Genomic DNA, 18,197 nt, shown 5'->3' with positions numbered 1-18,197 from the left:
CTGCAGACCCGCGGCCAATTGGCCGCCAGCAGGGGGGTGTCAATCAACCCGATCGTACTCGATCGGGTTGATTTCCGGCGATGTCTGTCCGCCTGCTCAGAGCAGGCGGACAGGTTATGGAGCAGCGGTCTTTGTGATCGCTGCTTCATAACTGCTGTTTCTGGCGAGTCTGATGACTCGCCAGAAACACGGGGCATCAAGCTCCTTCTGAGCTTGATACATATGCCCCCTGGAGTAAAGTGTTAGGACAATAAGAAAAGTACATGAAAAACATAATAACATAAAGTATTATACTCTTAACAATCCACACACCTTGTCAAAGGAGCGAAATCCTCAGGCGTTCTAACATCGGATAGAACAGCCATGCTAAATCCCTCACCTAATATATTTCTATATATGGATTGAGAAATAATTTAAATACCTTTGTTCTTCACTCACAAGACAAATTTATTTTTTATTTAAATATATTATATATATATATATATATATATATATATATATATACATCCAAAAAATAGGCGCACTACGGCAAAAGAAATTTCTCCTTAAAATGTAAAAACACAAATTTATTTTAGAGAGTTAAAAGCATAACAGCAAAATCGCTGAGAAGGCACACATAATAAAACACACTTGTTGTGGGGGGCGGAGCCAACAGCTGAGCAGAGAAGACGTGTTTCAGAGAGCTCCTGCTGAAGCTTCTATAAAACAACGGCAAATTGCAGCTTTATTAATGTAATTTGCCCCAAATAATTACTTCTGACCAAGCAGGATTATCTCTACACTATTTGAAAGTTACTTTGCTGAACTTATACATCAGTCTTTTGTCATACTAGACTTCTACATTTGGAGCACACGCAGGGCTGTGAGGCCTACTAAAACTACGGAGGTCATAGATTAACTAATGGATGTATGCTCTAAATCCGTTTGCTACCTCCACTATCCTGCTACAGACATCTAGCTCTTACCCAACGTCTCACAAACTACAAAATTCTACTTTATTGTTTTGACAACCTGCAGTCTAGCACACTTGGCTTGCGGAGGCCATGCTGTGAGAAACGCCATCTTGCAGGAGCTACCTCTCAGCTACAAGCTTGTTTCGCTAGCAATACACCACCAACTTTAACGTCTCACCATGGAGGATCTTTATATTGAGCTCAAAGCTATGCTGCAGAGCTTGGATCTCCAGATGACATCTCACTTCTACAGCCTAAGATCAGTGATTAGAAGCGATCAGAAATGCAGGGAAAGGCCCGCTGCTGAATTGATTGGGACTGGGGATGTCGCACGAGTACTTCCAAAACCAAGCCCTGCGCAACATAAGGAGAGGATAGCGCCGATAATCCAAGCGCTTATGCCCACTTATCCCTTGACCTCCCCTGCCTCAAAAGAGCCTGACTCCCTAAAGGAAGGTGATCTGAGTGACATGGATGTCGATACACAGCTGCTAGTGGAGGCAGATGAGGTTGGATATCAGATGCCGCAAGAGGATCTGCATGGTGACTTAGTGTCAATTAGATCCCTCCTAACACAAACACATACCTTGCAGTTGCTGAGTCCGGTATGCATTGTGGTGACTCAACTTCCAGAAACCTGCTTGCTGCTAATGGGTAATCATTGTGACCGCTACAGCGTGAGAGGCTGGAAACATACCTATTGGGACTCTTTACTTTCCGACAACGTCGGCAGACAGCTTGTAACAACTCAGGACATGCCCTATTTTCCAATGCTCCCTGTCCTGCACCGGTTATTGCACTCACTGCATTATTTAACGCTCCTACGAAGGGGTATTGGCTGAATCACTCCCCTGCCTTTAATGGGACTTGCTGGTTACGCTACAGAACTGGCATGGGCTATCTATTCCCACTACCTAGTTTATCTAATATGTGACACTCGAGTTAACTCTTTCAGGGCTGCCCTCCATGATGTAGATTGCTCTCTGTTTGTATATGTATAATCCCAGTTCATATTATTTTGTTTGATGTTCACATTGATGCTCTTTTACACATCCATATACATTCTGTATTTAATTTGCCTTCAGAACAGTGAGGCTATTCTCAATGGTACTTTTCTAGCTTAAAAACTCACAAAAGTTTTTATTCCCTATTAGTAAGCTACCTTGTTCAATTATACTATGTTATAGTTTAATCATACTGCACTAGCTGAAACTATTTATGTGGTAGTTTTAGACATATGTTTTTATAGTGGAACTTTACATTGCACTGCAATTATATACTTTATCTACATGTGTGTCAATGTTCAGGGCAACGCTATTATTATTAAAAGGTACTAGATAGCCTATAAAGGTACTACACTATATTCTACCTCCCATATGGCTCAACAACAATTGCATATGCTACCAAGCCAATCTAGTACAGCTTTTGTGATTAGGGCTTTTTAGAGATTAGCAGTTAACTATGGACAATATGAATGTCTATCTGTGTGCACTACAGTTTATATACAAGCTTCTTCTTATACTGATACACACATGTTGCAATTGTGCCCTTAGGAACACCTTAACCCTATATTTTTATAATGAAACTTATGCTAAATAGAGCGGTCCTTCCTCTTAAGGCCATTGCCCTTTCTTTCTAATAGGCTGATATAACTTACTTGAATAATAAGGAACCCTGTGTTTTTTTTAATGCTATACATCCTAACTCCCTAGTCCATTATTATACTTTTGTCACCTAGCGTTACATTGCCCTTTGTATTAGTCTTCTGTTTCCCCTGTTGTATGACAGCCTGTTGAAAGTCCTGTCATTCCTTGGTGGGGTCTGCTGTGATCTCTAAAAGGACATGCCTACACTCAGCCTAAGCATATCTCTTTCTCTATATAGCTAATAGGGATTAGTGAAGTTTATTAGTTAAATGTTTTTAGCCTAACCTAACATGACTCTAAGTTATCTTAATATGCCTCAACTAACTCTCTCCATTATTAATTATGTGTAGTAGTTAGTGCTCAGTTAATAATGAGAAGTAGGTGCTGCTTATAGTATATATGTTATATGAGACTGCAAATTGTTCTAGGTAAGATTTATGGTATGAAATTTTTATTGTTTGGGTTTGTTTAACCAGGCTTACCTATAGTTCACCAATAATTTATATACTCATGGAGGTAAGCATACCGTCTAAACATGTTGTAAACATTAATAGCATTTATTTAGATCAAGTCATATTAACCAGTTATAACAGGAAGACTAGGCCTCCCTTGCTTAGACACACCTCTATTTATTGCAATAAGGTTGTCTTTTACCTATGATTATAAAGCATCATACATTTAGTATAATTCTAAAATACTCCCGAATAATGCCCCGTAGTGGTAAACTTTGAACTACCTTGACCGTCTGGTCCCATATAAATACCTCTTGGGACACTTGGTTTATATTTTGTATTAAAAGCTTTCCTGGAGGGGAGAACTCTAATATTCACGATAGCCTGATATAAATCTATGGTCAGCTTGTTGCTTATAAGTTAACCCAGCATTCTGTACAATGCCCTACTAGTTCCTATATATATAGCTCCGCCCCCCCACCCTTTTCCCTATGCGTATAGCGGTGCTTACCCGCTGAATATCCCCCACCCCCCTATTTACTTCGGCCCAAGAGTGGCTGATATTCATGTTAACCCTCCACAGGCTGATATTTTGGTCTTAGGTAAAATACTATTAGAATGTGGAGCTCATACGCTGACAATATATTATAAAATGAAGTTTTATTTAATCTCACCCAAGATACAGTCTATCTTCAAAACCAGATTTCAAATTGTTTTTTCTCTTGCTATATATGCCTATTGCTTTCTCAACAATACCTATGTATAGACAATGTATTAATCTCTTTGTTGTAACTTTGGCCTTTGGGCGAGTTCTTGTTGTGATGATATATGTCTTAACTTCAATAAAAAAAAAATTTTAAAAAAAAAACACACTTGTTGTGCAGTCTAGACCTTACGCAGACAACATGTTTGTGAGCATGCGCACTTGGTCACTGCATGATTGCAGTCTGGATTGCATACACTTTTGTAGAAAATTCTTAAAGGTAAATTACCCTTTTATAGCAACATTGTATTTCAAATACCTTACAACGTGGATATACAATGCACAGTTTAAGCAAGTTGCCTGAAGAATTTGAAATGTTTAGAACACAAAAATGTATACATTTATATCAGACAGTTAACTTCAAAGGTTGGTTAGAACTAGTGTTCTCCTTCAATCAAAGTATAAGTATTATAACTCGTATATTTAAAGGAACAAGTGTGTTTGTTTCATTATGTGTGCTTTCTCAGCGATTTTGCTGTTATGCTTTTAACTCTCTAAAATACATTTGTGTTTTTACATTTTGAGGAGAAGTTTCTTTTGCCATAGTGCGCCTACTTTTTTGGATGTATATGATTTGATTGGCATGGTTAACAGACCGGGCTTTGGCTGCACTTTCTACACTTCTCTTCTGACTACTCCCACTCTCCATGGTGCCGTGTTCCTGGGAAACAACAGGTAATTTTGACGATATTGCAGGATCTCTTCGTGCGCTTCTACACAGTTTTCTCTTTGTATCTTTATACATATATATATATATATATATATATATATGTATGTCTATAAATGTTGTCCCATGACAATATTTATGGTTGTACTTAATGCACCATATATCTTAATAAAATGCTTATTATATATAAATAAAAGTAAAAGAACAAAGTCAACACCATCAATACTAAAACCAACTTTGATTCATAGATCCAAGCCGCTGCCCCCCCTTATTGCCAACACTAAATAAAATCCTATTAACCTCTAAACCGCCATCCCCCCACATTGCCAACACTAAATAAAAACCTATTAACATCTAAACCGCCATCCCCCCACATCTCCAACACTAACTAAACCTAATAACCCCTAAACCACTGTCCCCCCACATTGCCAACACTAAATAAACATATTAAACTCTAAACCGCCATCCCCCCACATCGCCAACACTAAACAAACCTATTAACCCCTAAACCGCCATCCCCCACATCGCCAACACTATGTGTCATAAAAAAATAACACAAAGTCTACAATAAATCACACAATGTTACGTTACATTAAAGAGTCGAGACAAAACTTCTTTGTAGTCGTGATGGTAAAAGGAAGAAGAATATCCACACAGATTTGATCGTTGGTATAGTAAAAGTGGTATTGTTAGAAAACAATGATCGCTGTGGATAAAAAAATATCCTTTTACAAGATGAAAAGGTCTAAATTTCAGAAGGTGTATTTCCTTACTTACATTGACTGTGGATATTTCATTCCTCCTATGTTATCATTTCCCCGGCTCTGTTAGATTCCTCCTGGTATTCGCGCACAAACTTCAGATTCACCGCCGCCTGTAAGGAACTCTTTCTTAGTGGAACTCACACTAGAAAGCCAAAATGCGTTACACGAAATAGTTTTGCTTACCGGCATCTGTAGTGGGAGTTCCACCAAGAGGACGCAAGGAAATACACCTTCTGAATTTGGACCTTTCCAAGGGTTGCCACCTCAGCCATGTTTTCCTGGACACTTATGAGTTACACATGCTGCAGGGTGTGCAGGGAGGAACATGTATTGTGTTTCTGGACAGCACTATTCATATACCTCCCTGCACACCCTGCAGCATGTGTAACTTATAAGTGTTCTGTATTTTAAGGGAAGGGTGGCAACCCTAATTCCTTTCTTTGTAAAATTATTGTTTTTTTGTTTTATCCACATGATCATTGACCAAGATTACAAGTTGTGGGCTAAACCAGGTGCGTAAATAACGCAACAAAAATGAGCGGTATCGCACTCTTCATAGCGCTGCCATTACAAGTTACTGAAAGACCTAATTTTGTTGTGCGATATGGTGTGATAAGCTCCATACTGCACAAAACCCAAGGCCTGTCTTGATGTGCTCATACACATTTTCCACCATAGACATCAATGGAGAGAAAGTGTTAGAAAAAAGCGAACACCTGAAATCGCGGAATGGCGATCACTGTAATACAATCCCCTAACACCCTAACATAAAACATAATCTAAATACCTCTAACTCACTGTACCCCAAAATCACTGACACTAAAAAAAGTTATTAACCCCTAAATCACCGACCCCCCACAGCGCAACTACTATAATAAACCTATTAACCCCTAACCCACCGCCCCCCGACATCGCCAACACTAAAAAAGTTATTAACCTCTAAACCGCCGACCCCCAGATCGTAACTACTATAATAAACCAATTAACCCCTAAACTCCCAGCCCCCCACAATGCAACACACTAAATTAAACTATTAACCCCCAAACCTAACACCCGCTAAGTCGCTAACTTTAAATTAAACTTACAATATAACTACCTTTAAATTAAAAAAAAAATCTTACCTGTGAAATAAAATAAACTTTACTAAATTACTATTTAAAAAAAAAAACAAAAAAAAAAACCTAAGTTTCAAAAGTAAAAAATCCTACTATACAATATAAAACTTTTTTTAAAAAACTAACATTACAAAAAAACCCTCTAAAATTAGGAAAAATAAAAAAAAATATCTAAGATTACAAAAATAATAAATGAAATTATCCAAATAATTAAATTAAACCTAATCTAATACCCCTATAGTAACAAAAAAGCCCCCCAAAATAAAAACACTCCCTAATTTAACAATAAATTACCAATAGCCCTTAAAAGGGCCTTTTGTAGATTATTGCCCTAAATTAAACAGCTATTTTACCTAAAAAAAATAACAAAGTACCCCCTAACAGCAACCCCCCCCACCCAACTAACCCCCCAAAATAAAAAACCTAAGTCTAATAAAATAAATACCTAAGCTATCCATTGCCCCTAAAGGGGCATTTGTATGGGCATTGGCCTTAAAAGGGCAATCAGCTCTTTTGCAATCACCTCTTTTGCGCACATTAAAATAAAAAAATGGGGCGGAGCCTAGCGGAGCTCCAAGATGGAGGCTTTTAGATAGAGCTCCGTGAGTTAGGTCAGGGCAGGAGGCCAATTCTCCCTCTAAAGAGCGCACTTTGGGGGTTGTTAATGTTCCCCAACTCCTCACACCATCACAGAGCCTGAAGCAGCATTATCAGCTGGCAGCGGACCGACTGAGGAGGCGGCGGAAAAGGAAATCAATATACCCAGGGATCCGCCATCTTTTCCCTCCCCTCTCCTCCCGGTACCAGCGCAGTCACAGACAAGGTGATTCCAGGCAGCAGCACAGCCTTTAAACAGCCGACGGCACCACAGTTACATCCTACCTGGACTCCTGATGCGACACACAGTACACAGCTCCGCAGATGACCCCTAATGAGTGAGTACACCCCACACATGTAACGCTCACAAGCACCTATAACTGGGGATACGAACACCCAGCTTCACACACGAGAGGAGCAAGTAGCTAGAGGAGGCTGCAATGCAGATCACTTCTCATGATTTGAAAGCAACCAGACAGTTAGAAGCCATAGAATCTGATATGGGGAGACAGGCTTGGGACCTCTCCTGTAAAAAAGAAAGATTGCTCAGATAAGCTGGAAAAAGACTCTGGGGCACTATATTACCCACATGGTAACCACAATGAGGTCCCATAATTCTGTATAGAGGAGCTACATATTAATAGCAGGGGACCATCTCAACATTACATTTTTGGTGATTTGGGATCTGACTCAAGACCAAAAGCTAATCACACTCTTGGGTTTTTATGTTATGAAAGATCCTGGGAGGGAGGTCAAATTAAATAACAAGAGGCTGAGTTCTGGGCCTGCATTTTGTCTAAGGGCTAAGCCCTTGCTTTTTCTTTCTTTCCCTTTCCTCACACTCTCACCCATTCATACCGCAAGACTGCCATCTGGTGGACAAAAGTAATACTGTGGACTGATAGTTTTCACAACTTTCCAATAGTGAGATCAGGAATGGAGTTTGAATTAAAGCATTCCAGTCAGAAAGAGATCAGGAATTGTAATCCCCTAACTCCTATAAGTACAGGGAAGTTGGAATGGCCTCTATGAGACTAAGTAAGATGGAGAAATCAAACAAGAACACACCTGTCACCTCCTTTTTTAAGCCATCCCAAGGGGACAATTCTCAGGAACTGACCAAGGACATGGCGGAAATTAGAGAACCCACCTTAGCAGCACCTGACCATTTTGGGGATGAGACCCCTTTAACTAGAGCGGATCTTCGTCTGCTCGTTTCCAAGCAAGACATCACAAATAGCTTTGATAAACTGTGAGCCAAAATGGACACTATGCACACATCCATGAATGAAAGCCTAAGCGATATTAAAAAGGATATCTCCGAACTGGGCACCAGAGTAGAAACCCTTGAAAGTAACGGAGATAATCTTGTGGAGGATGTTGAGAAGGTAGTTCAACAAGTTTCACAACAGCAACAAGTGGTTGCGGAATTGCTAGACAAGATTGAGGATATGGAGAATAGAAATAGGAGAAGCAACATCCGACTGAAAGGCATCCCAGAAACAATCAAGAATGATGACCTTCCCTCCTATCTTCACCAGCTGTTCTGCGCAATTACAGGGATGTACCCCTCTACAGAGATAGAAATAGAAAGGGCTCATAGAGCCTTAAAGCCCAAACCAAAACCTGACCTCCCTCCTAGAGACGTCATTGTGGTGTTCTTAAGGTACCCAGAGAAAGACAAAATTCTCAGAGAAGCCGCCAAACAGCCAATTTTCAAATTTAGAGGCAATGTTATTCACTTCTACCAGGACCTGAGCACTAGAACACTGCAAAGAAGAGGTGCTTTACGACCCTTAACTACTCTCCTCAGGAAAAATCAAATCACATACAGGTGGGGTTTTCCATTTGCCCTGCACATCACTAAGGACAATAAAACCCTCATAGTTAGAGATGCCAGAGGAATCCCAGACATTTGTGAAATCCTTGGTCTTGAAACCCCGTCCATTCCAGAATCCTCGCAGACAGTAGAGGTGCCCAAACCGCAAAGAATACCTCTGAAATCCCAAAAATCACAATGGTCAAAAGCGCCTCATAAGAAACAGAAAAATAGATGAAGGTCTATACCTGAAATGTTGAGGTAATATTTTTTCTTCTCTATACAGTCTTGCAGATTACAGAAGACAGATGGAGATTACAGGACAGTGTCATGGAAATATGATCTCTGTGGCCGTGTTATTGTATGTTTATGGTTTTTGTTATTATGTAATCCAGAGCTTAGCCCAATCTTCATGCAGATACTACTCCACCCCTGTTCAGCGAGATAGTTAGAAGGGCAAGTATTCACGTGTTGGAGGTCTGAGAGAAGTCACTTATTTATTCTACACCAGCAAAGTGACTACGTAACTTACACCTCTCTCCAAACGATGGTACACGGGGTGTTAGCTGTGATGCCGCCAAAAAATCACACTGGTCATGAACGCCTCAAAAGAGACTGAAAAACAGACGATGGACTATACTTGTACTGTCTGGATAGTATCTTTTATTCTCTATACCATCTTATAGGTTGCAGAAGACAGACAGCAAATAAACGACAGTGACACATCAACATGATCCCTAATGCCAGGTTATTACATGTTTTCAGTCTTTGGTAACATATATTTCAGAGGTTAGCTCAACCCTTATGCAGATTCTAGTTCACCCTTGTTTTATGGGTCAGTTATGAGTGTAATTATTCAGCTATCAGAGACTATAGTGAAGTTACATATTTATTTTAAACCACCAAAGTTATTCAGTAAATTTTACCACCCTCCAAGAAATGTTATAAGGAGTGTTAGTTGGCCCCTCCTTAGTCCCTGACCCCCCTAGAACACAATATGTTTTTTCAGGATGATTATCCTAAAGATCTGTTTTTTATCTCAGGTTTACTCATATGGTTTATTCACATTGTTTTCACTGAAATTTACCTTTTTTTTTTCTCTATTTCAGAACTTTTCTCTTCTTATCTCTCTTCCTCTCCTGCCTTCCCCTCCCCTACAAGGACTCCGGGACTCCCCACCACAAGGACGAAGGTCAGAATCAATTACCAGGAGCTATAGTATCAAAGAGCAGGGTAAGATATATGTCTTGTATCTAGGGTTTAAAGGTCTACAGGCCGCTGTGAGACTCAGTAAGAATTCCAAACACGCACATGACCACCCCTAACATTACATTAGTCTCCCACAATATGAGAGGCCTTAACTCAGATGTCAAAAGGAGAAAAGCGTTAGCCCAGTACAGGCAGTTAGGAGCCAATGTTATATTTTTACAGGAGACCCACTTTATGTCCGGCCATGTCCCAAAATATTGGGAGAGACAATTCCCCTTATATTTCCACTCCACCACAGATAAGAAAAAGAGAGGGGTGTCTATCTTATTTCATTCCTCTTTAAACTTCAATCGCACTAATACCACTATAGATAAGGAGGGCAGATACATAATCGTTAGAGGCATACTGAACGAGGTGGAAATTGTTTTCTGTAATGTTTATGCTCCAAACAGCAGGAACAATTTTTTGCGGGTTTGTCGTTCCTTCTGTCTAGTTGGAATGCAACTAGAATATTCCTTGCTGGAGATTTTAATGTATCCCTGTATAAACAAGACTATTACCCAAAATCCCAACAGACTCACAGACACACTAGAAATGTAGGTAAAGCTAAATTAATTCTGCATACTCTGGAGGGACATAACCTCATAGACTCCTGGAAGGCCCTATATGGTGAAACCTCACACCACACTTTTTTTTCTTCGGCACACCGTAAATATTTTAGGTTGGATTACATTTTCTTGAGCCAAGTGCTCGTAACAAATCTTCTATCCTCCTCTATTTCGCCATGTGTGTGGTCATATCACGCTATGGTGCTAATAAAGGTGGAAGGGCTTCTACCACCCAGCTCTTTGAAGAGCTGGACATATGACCCCACAATGATGAAAGACCCAATACAGAAAGAGAACATAACCGGACACATGACTGAATATTGGAATATTAATACCAATACCGTTGACAACCCCATTCAGGTGTGGGCAGCACACAAAATGGTCCTAAGGGGACTCTTAATTCAGACTAAATCACAATACAAATGAAAAGTAAAAGCACTAATGACCACACTTCAATCGGACATAGCAGCCCTTGAGAGGCGTCATAAACTGACTGGTTCTAATAACACCTATAAAATTCTACAGGATAAGAGACTGGCCTTAGATAAAATTCTTAATGACCATTCGATCAGAGCAGGGATTCGGCTGCATGCTAGGTATTTTGTCTATGCGAACAAACCAGACAGGTTCCTAGCTAATAAAATTAGAAATAAAACCAGAGACATAACTATCCCCACACTCCGCAAACTGGGGGGGGGAGATGACCTCAAATCCAATAGATATAGTCAACACCTTTGCGGCATACTATGGATCCCTATATGACGGGCACAAAGTCAATAAAAGTCCACAAACTTACCTTCGATTGACCAACAAGATATTGAAATCTTGGGTGCAGACATCACAAGTCAGGAGGCACTTATAGTCTTACAGGACCTAAAACCAGGGAAGGCAGCCGGTCCAGATGGCTTCCCAGGTGAATATTATAAATTATTTAAAACTTCTCTTATGCCTCACCTAGTTAAATTTTGTAACCATATTCTGCAGGGTCACGCTATTCCCTCTGAGCTTCTAGATGCCAAGATTATAGTAATCCCCAAACCAGGCAAGGATAAAACGTCTTACCACAACTACAGACCAATTTCCCTTATTAATCAGGTCCTTAAAATTTTCACAAAAATCCTAGCTAATCGCCTCAAACACATTCTGCCCAAATTAATTCATCCCGACCAGGTGGGTTTTATAAAAAATAGGGAGGCCCCAGACAATATTAGGAGAATGATTGCCCTAATTGACTACGCACAATATACAAAAACGCCTTCTCTGTTGCTCTCTTTAGACGCAGAGAAGGCGTTTGACAGAGTGGATTGGGATTACATGCAGGCGGTCCTGGAAAGAGTGGGTATTAGGGGCCCATTTCTGTCAGCAATTAAAAATATATACTCCAGGGGCGTGTCCAAGCTGAGGCCATGATCAGAAGCATAATGGAGAAGCTCCTCAAGATTTTCTAATATTCTACAGATTATCTCCTCACTAATCAGCTATCCTAATGTACAACTTATGAAAACTAAGGAGGAGATGATATGAAGCAGAAAGATATCTTCATTATTATGACTGTATCAACAGGAGACATATAGGACCGGCTGAAAGTGAAGGCCGCAACATCGTTACACATTCATTTATCCCCCCTCGGTTCCTACAGTAACCGAGTAACGCAGTATTAACCTGCTACTATTCTCAGCATTCAGTCTTGTGGCTGATTAATTATGGAGGAGTACTATGCAACTATACACAATCTATTGGCAGAAATTGACATCAAGGCAGAGAAGGGATTCCAGGACCTCATGGCCGTTGTTAAAGAGGGCCACGCAGAGGAAGGAGACGATAATTTTAATCCTCAGGAGGCAGACACACCTACGCCACAATCAAACTTACCGGTTACAAGGCAGATATCGGAACCTCATCCTAAGACCTTGCATTTGGTCTTGACCTGCGCAAGTCGGAAGGCCATCACAGATGATTCAGCCCAGTCTAACCAGCTTACCTCAGCTTCAGCGGTAACCTTCAGCGTGAGGCCCGTGTCTATCTTCTTGTATGGGGAACCTGGTAGTGGGGGTGCGGCCGGCTCCCGTGACTGGATGTGGGATAATACCCATGATCCCCATCAACCTGGAAGATATGTTGTAATGGAGATAAGACAGGGGAGATTTCTGAACTTCTGCAAAGGTACTTTTCTCTTTCTGGGTGAGTCAGCCTTATTACAGTATTGGAAGGACTTAGTCACACACCAGGGTTCAACAGTTATGATTCGTTCCGGAGTTGGCTAATGGAAAATGAACGATGGCAGTAGCACTCAGAACTGCACTATGTTAGGCATATTTTTCTTTTTTTCTAAGTACTCAAGAGACGCCATTTGTTCATTTAAAGAGGCAAATGCAAGTAATATATATCAATGGTACCTGATATGCTTATCTTGGTTTTACGTTTGTATGTGTTCCCCACCTGGGGTGAGATAATAGTTTATTTCTAATGTATAGTTAGCTCTGTGTATTATTACTTATTGTTTTCATAGTCCATATAAATTAGAGCTCTGACATAGCATGCGCACACTAAGGTTTTTTCCTCATGGTTAGGTTGTACAAACGGATAAATTATTTTGAAATTCACGGAAGGCATAACCTCTTACTGAAACTAGTATGTATATATTTTTTCTCTAACACACTGGGTCAAATATTCAATAGCTCTCCAGAAGGTTTATCCGGTAATAATATATAATATAGATGTCATGTATCTCACCTATTATGCCTTTCCCTATGCTAAGGCTCAGCTAGCTCATGAATGAACAAACTAGGATGTCTTATATCACTAATGCACTTTGTTTAATCCCTGGTTTATTCAAACAAAGAGAGATATATTGGTAATGATGTTTAACTTCTTATAATATTAGGACCTCTTAGCCAATGTTTATTTGGACACCATACAAGGGTGACACAACATGTTAATTAGTAGGAGCTGTAACTAGTTCACTATCTCAAGAGGGATCCTAATACTCATATTTACTTCTATCTCCCATACCTACCTTCTTTGCCATTTTTAACAAGTTAATTTAAACTAGGTAGCCTAAACTTGTATGCATTTACTCCTTCTCTCCAACAGTCTTACGGCTAGATTTAGAGTTGGGCGGTAGCCGTTAAAACCAGCGTTAGAGGCTCCTAACGCTGGTTTTTACCACCCTCTGGTATTTGGAGTCAGTCAGGAAAGTGTCTAACGCTCACTTTGCAGCCGCGACTTTTCCATACCGCAGATCCCCCTACGCCATTTGCGTATCCTATCTTTTCAATGGGATCTTTCTAACGCCGGTATTTAGATTCGTGACTGAAGTGAGCATTAGAAATCTAACGACAAAACTCAAGCCGAAAAAAAAAGTCAGTAGTTAAGAGCTTTCTGGGCTAACGCCGGTTTATAAAGCTCTTAACTACTGTGCTCTAAAGTACACTAACACCCATAAACTACCTATGTACCCCTAAACCGAGGTCCCCCCACATCGCCGCCACTCTATTAAAATTTTTTAACCCCTAATCTGCCGCTCCGTACACCGCCGCCAGCTACGTTATCCATATGTACCCCTAATCTGCTGCCCCTAACATCGCCGACCACTATGTTATATTTATTAACCCCTAATCTTCCGCCCCCGCTATCGCTGACACCTGCATATTATTATTAACCCCTAATCTGCCACTCCATACACCGCCGCCAGCTACATTATACCTATGTACCCCTAATCTAGTGCCCCTAACACCACCGACCCCTATATTATATTTATTAACCCCAAATCTGGCCCCCACAACGTGGCCTCAACCTACCTACAATAATTAACCCCTAATCTGCCGACCGGATCTCACCGCTACTATAATAAATGTATTAACCCCTAAAGCTAAGTCTAACTCTAACCCTAACACCCCCCTAACTTAAATATAATTTAAATCTAATGAAATAAATTAACTATTATTAAATAAATTATTCCTATTTAAAGCTAAATACTTACCTGTAAAATAAATCCTAATATAGCTACAATATAAATTATAAATATATTATATAGCTATTTTAGAATTAATATTTATTTTACAGGCAACTTTGTAATTATTTTAACCAGGTACAATAGCTATTAAATAGTTAATAACTATTTAATAGTTACCTAGTTAAAATAATTACAAAATTACCTGTAAAATAAATCCTAACCTAAGTTACAATTAAACCTAACACTACACTATCAATAAATAAATTAACTAAAATACCTACAATTATCTACAATTAAACCTACACTATCAATAAATTAATTAAATACAATACCTACAAATAAATACAATGAAATAAACTAACTAAAGTACAAAAAATAAAAAAGAACTAAGTTACAAAAAATAAAAAAATATTTACAAACATTAGAAAAATATTACAACAATTTTAAACTAATTACACCTACTCTAAGCCCCCTAATAAAATAACAAAGCCCCCCAAAATAAAAAAATGCCCTACCCTATTCTAAATTTAAAATAGAAAAGCTCTTTTACCTTACCAGCCCTGAAAAGGGCCCTTTGCGTGGCATGCCCCAAATAATTCAGCTCTTTTGCCTGTAAAAAAAAACCATACAATACCCCCCCCCCAATATTACAACCCACCACCCACATACCCCTAATCTAACCCAATCCCCCCTTAAATAAACCTAACACTAAGCCCCTGAAGATCTCCCTACCTTGTCTTCACCTCACCGGGTTCAGCGATCAGTCCAGAAGAGGGTCCGAAGTCTTGATCCAAGCGGCGGCTGAAGAACTCCATCATCGGGCTGAAGTCGGAAGTCCATCATCGGGATGAAGTCTTCTATCAAGCGGCATCTTTAATCTTCCTTCTTCCGGAGCAGAGCCATTTCTTCCCAGCCGACGCGGATCCATTCTCTTCAACCGCCGCCTACTCGCCGAATGACGGTTCCTTTAAATGATGTCATCCAAGATGGCGTCCCTCGAATTCCGATTGGCTGATAGGATTCTATCATCCAATCGGAATTAAGGTAGGAATATTCTGATTGGCTGATGGAATCAGCCAATCAGATTCAAGTTCAATCCGATTGGCTGATCCAATCAGCCAATCAGATTAAGCGCACATTCTATTGGCTGTTCCGATGAGCCAATAGAATGCGAGCTCAATCTGATTGGCTGATTGGATCAGCCAATCAGATTGAACTTGAATCTGATTGGCTGATTCCATCAGCCAATCAGAATATTCCTACCTTATTTCCGATTGGCTGATAGAATCCTATCAGCCAATCGGGATTCGAGGGACGCCATCTTGGATGACTTCATTTAAAGGAACCGGCATTCGGCGAGTAGGCGGCGGTTGAAGAGGATGGATCCGCGTCGGCTGGGAAGAAGATGGCTCCGCTCTGGAAGAAAGAAGATTGAAGATGCCGCTTGATAGAAGACTTTATCCCGATGATGGACTTCCGACTTCAGCCCGATGATGGAGTTCTTCAGCCGCCGCTTGGATCAAGACTTCGGACCCTTTTCTGGACCGATCGCTGAACCCGGTGAGATGAAGACAAGGTAGGTAGATCTTCAGGGGCTTAGTGTTAGGTTTATTTAAGGGGGTTTTGGGTTAGATTAGGGGTATGTGGGTGGTGGGTTGTAATGTTGGGGGGGGGTATTGTATGTTTTTTTTTTTACAGGCAAAAGAGCTGAATTATTTGGGGCATGCCCCTCAAAGGGCCCTTTTTAGGGCTCGTAAGGTAAAAGAGCTTTTCTATTTTAATTTTAGAATAGGGTAGGGCATTTTTTTATTTTGGGGGGCTTTGTTATTTTATTAGGGGGCTTAGAGTAGGTGTAATTAGTTTAAAATTGTTGTAATTTTTTTTAATGTTTGTAAATATTTTTTTATTTTTTGTAACTTAGTTCTTTTTTTATTTTTTGTACTTTAGTTAGTTTATTTCATTGTATTTATTTGTAGGTATTGTATTTAATTAAGTTATTGATAGTGTAGTGTTAGGTTTAATTGGAGATAATTGTAGGTATTTTAGTTAATTTATTTATTGATAGTATAGTGTTAGGTTTAATTGTAACTTAGGTTAGGATTTATTTTACAGGTAATTTTGTAATTATTTTAACTAGGTAACTATTAAATAGTTATTAACTATTTAATAGCTATTGTACCTGGTTAACATAATTACAAAGTTGCCTGTAAAATAAATATTAATCCTAAAATACCTACAATATAATTATAATTTATATTGTAGCTATATTAGGGTTTATTTTACAGGTAAGTATTTAGCTTTAAATAGGAATAATTTATTTAATAATAGTTAATTTATTTCGTTAGATTTAAATTATATTTAAGTTAGGGGGGTGTTAGGGTTAGAGTTAGACTTAGCTTTAGGGGTTAATACATTTATTATAGTAGCAGTGAGATCCGGTCGGCAGATTAGGGGTTAATTATTGTAGGTAGGTGGAGGCGACGTTCTGGGGGGCAGATTAGGGGTTAATAAATATAACATAGGGGTCGGCAGTGTTAGGGGCAGCAGATTAGGGGTACATAGGTATAATGTAGCTGGCGGCGGTGTACGGAGCGGCAGATTAGGGGTTAATAATAATATGCAGGTGTCAGCGATAGTGGGGGCGGCAGATTAGGGGTTAATAAATATAACATAGTGGTCTGCGATGTTAGGGGCAGCAGATTAGGGGTACATAGGGATAATGTAGCTGGCGGCGGTATACGGAGCGGCAGATTAGGGGTTAAAAAAAATATGCAGGTGTCAGCGATAGCAGGGGCAGCAGATTAGGGGTTAAGAAGTGTAAGGTTAGGGGTGTTTAGACTCGGGGTACATGTTAGATTATTAGGTGCAGACGTAGGAAGTGTTTCCCCATAGAAAACAATGGGGCTGCCTTAGGAGCTGAACGCTGCTTTTTTGCAGGTGTTAGGTTTTTTTTCAACTCAAATGGCCCCATTGTTTTCTATGGGGGAATCGTGCACAAGCACGTTTTTGAAGCTGGCCTCATCCGTAAGCAACGCTGGTATTTAGAGTTGCAGTGGCGGTAAATATGCTCTACGCTCCCTTTTTTGGAGCCTAACGCAGCCATTCTGTGAACTCTAAATACCAGCGGTATTTAAAAGGTGCGGGGGGAAAAAAGCATGCGTAGCTAACCCACCCCTTTGGCCGCAGAACTCTAAATCTAGCTGTTAATCTCCATTTGTCATTGTATGTCATTCTTCTTTGTTATGAGAATAGTATTATCTTCCTATACCAATATCAGCATTATCAGTAGTCAAGACCTTCTCTCCTATATTCTCTTGTCAGTAGCATCTAGAAGGTCATATTATACATAAGTCATTATCCCTATATTAAATAATAAATACATCTTTATATTACATTTAGTCTATCATACTATAGGATGTACAGTGGGGAAAAAAAGTATTTAGTCAGCCACCAATTGTGCAAGTTCTCCCACTTAAGAAGATGAGAGAGGCCTGTAATTTTCATCATAGGTATACCTCAACTATGAGAGACAAAATGTGGAAACAAATCCGAATAATCACATTGTCTGATTTGGAAAGAATTTATTTGCAAATTATGGTGGAAAATAAGTATTTGGTCATCTTCAAACAAGCAAAATTTCTGGCTCTCA

The sequence above is a fragment of the Bombina bombina genome, chromosome 5 (genome assembly GCF_027579735.1).
Source record: "Bombina bombina isolate aBomBom1 chromosome 5, aBomBom1.pri, whole genome shotgun sequence".
Lineage (NCBI taxonomy): Eukaryota > Metazoa > Chordata > Amphibia > Anura > Bombinatoridae > Bombina > Bombina bombina.
This window is presented reverse-complemented; position numbering follows the sequence as displayed.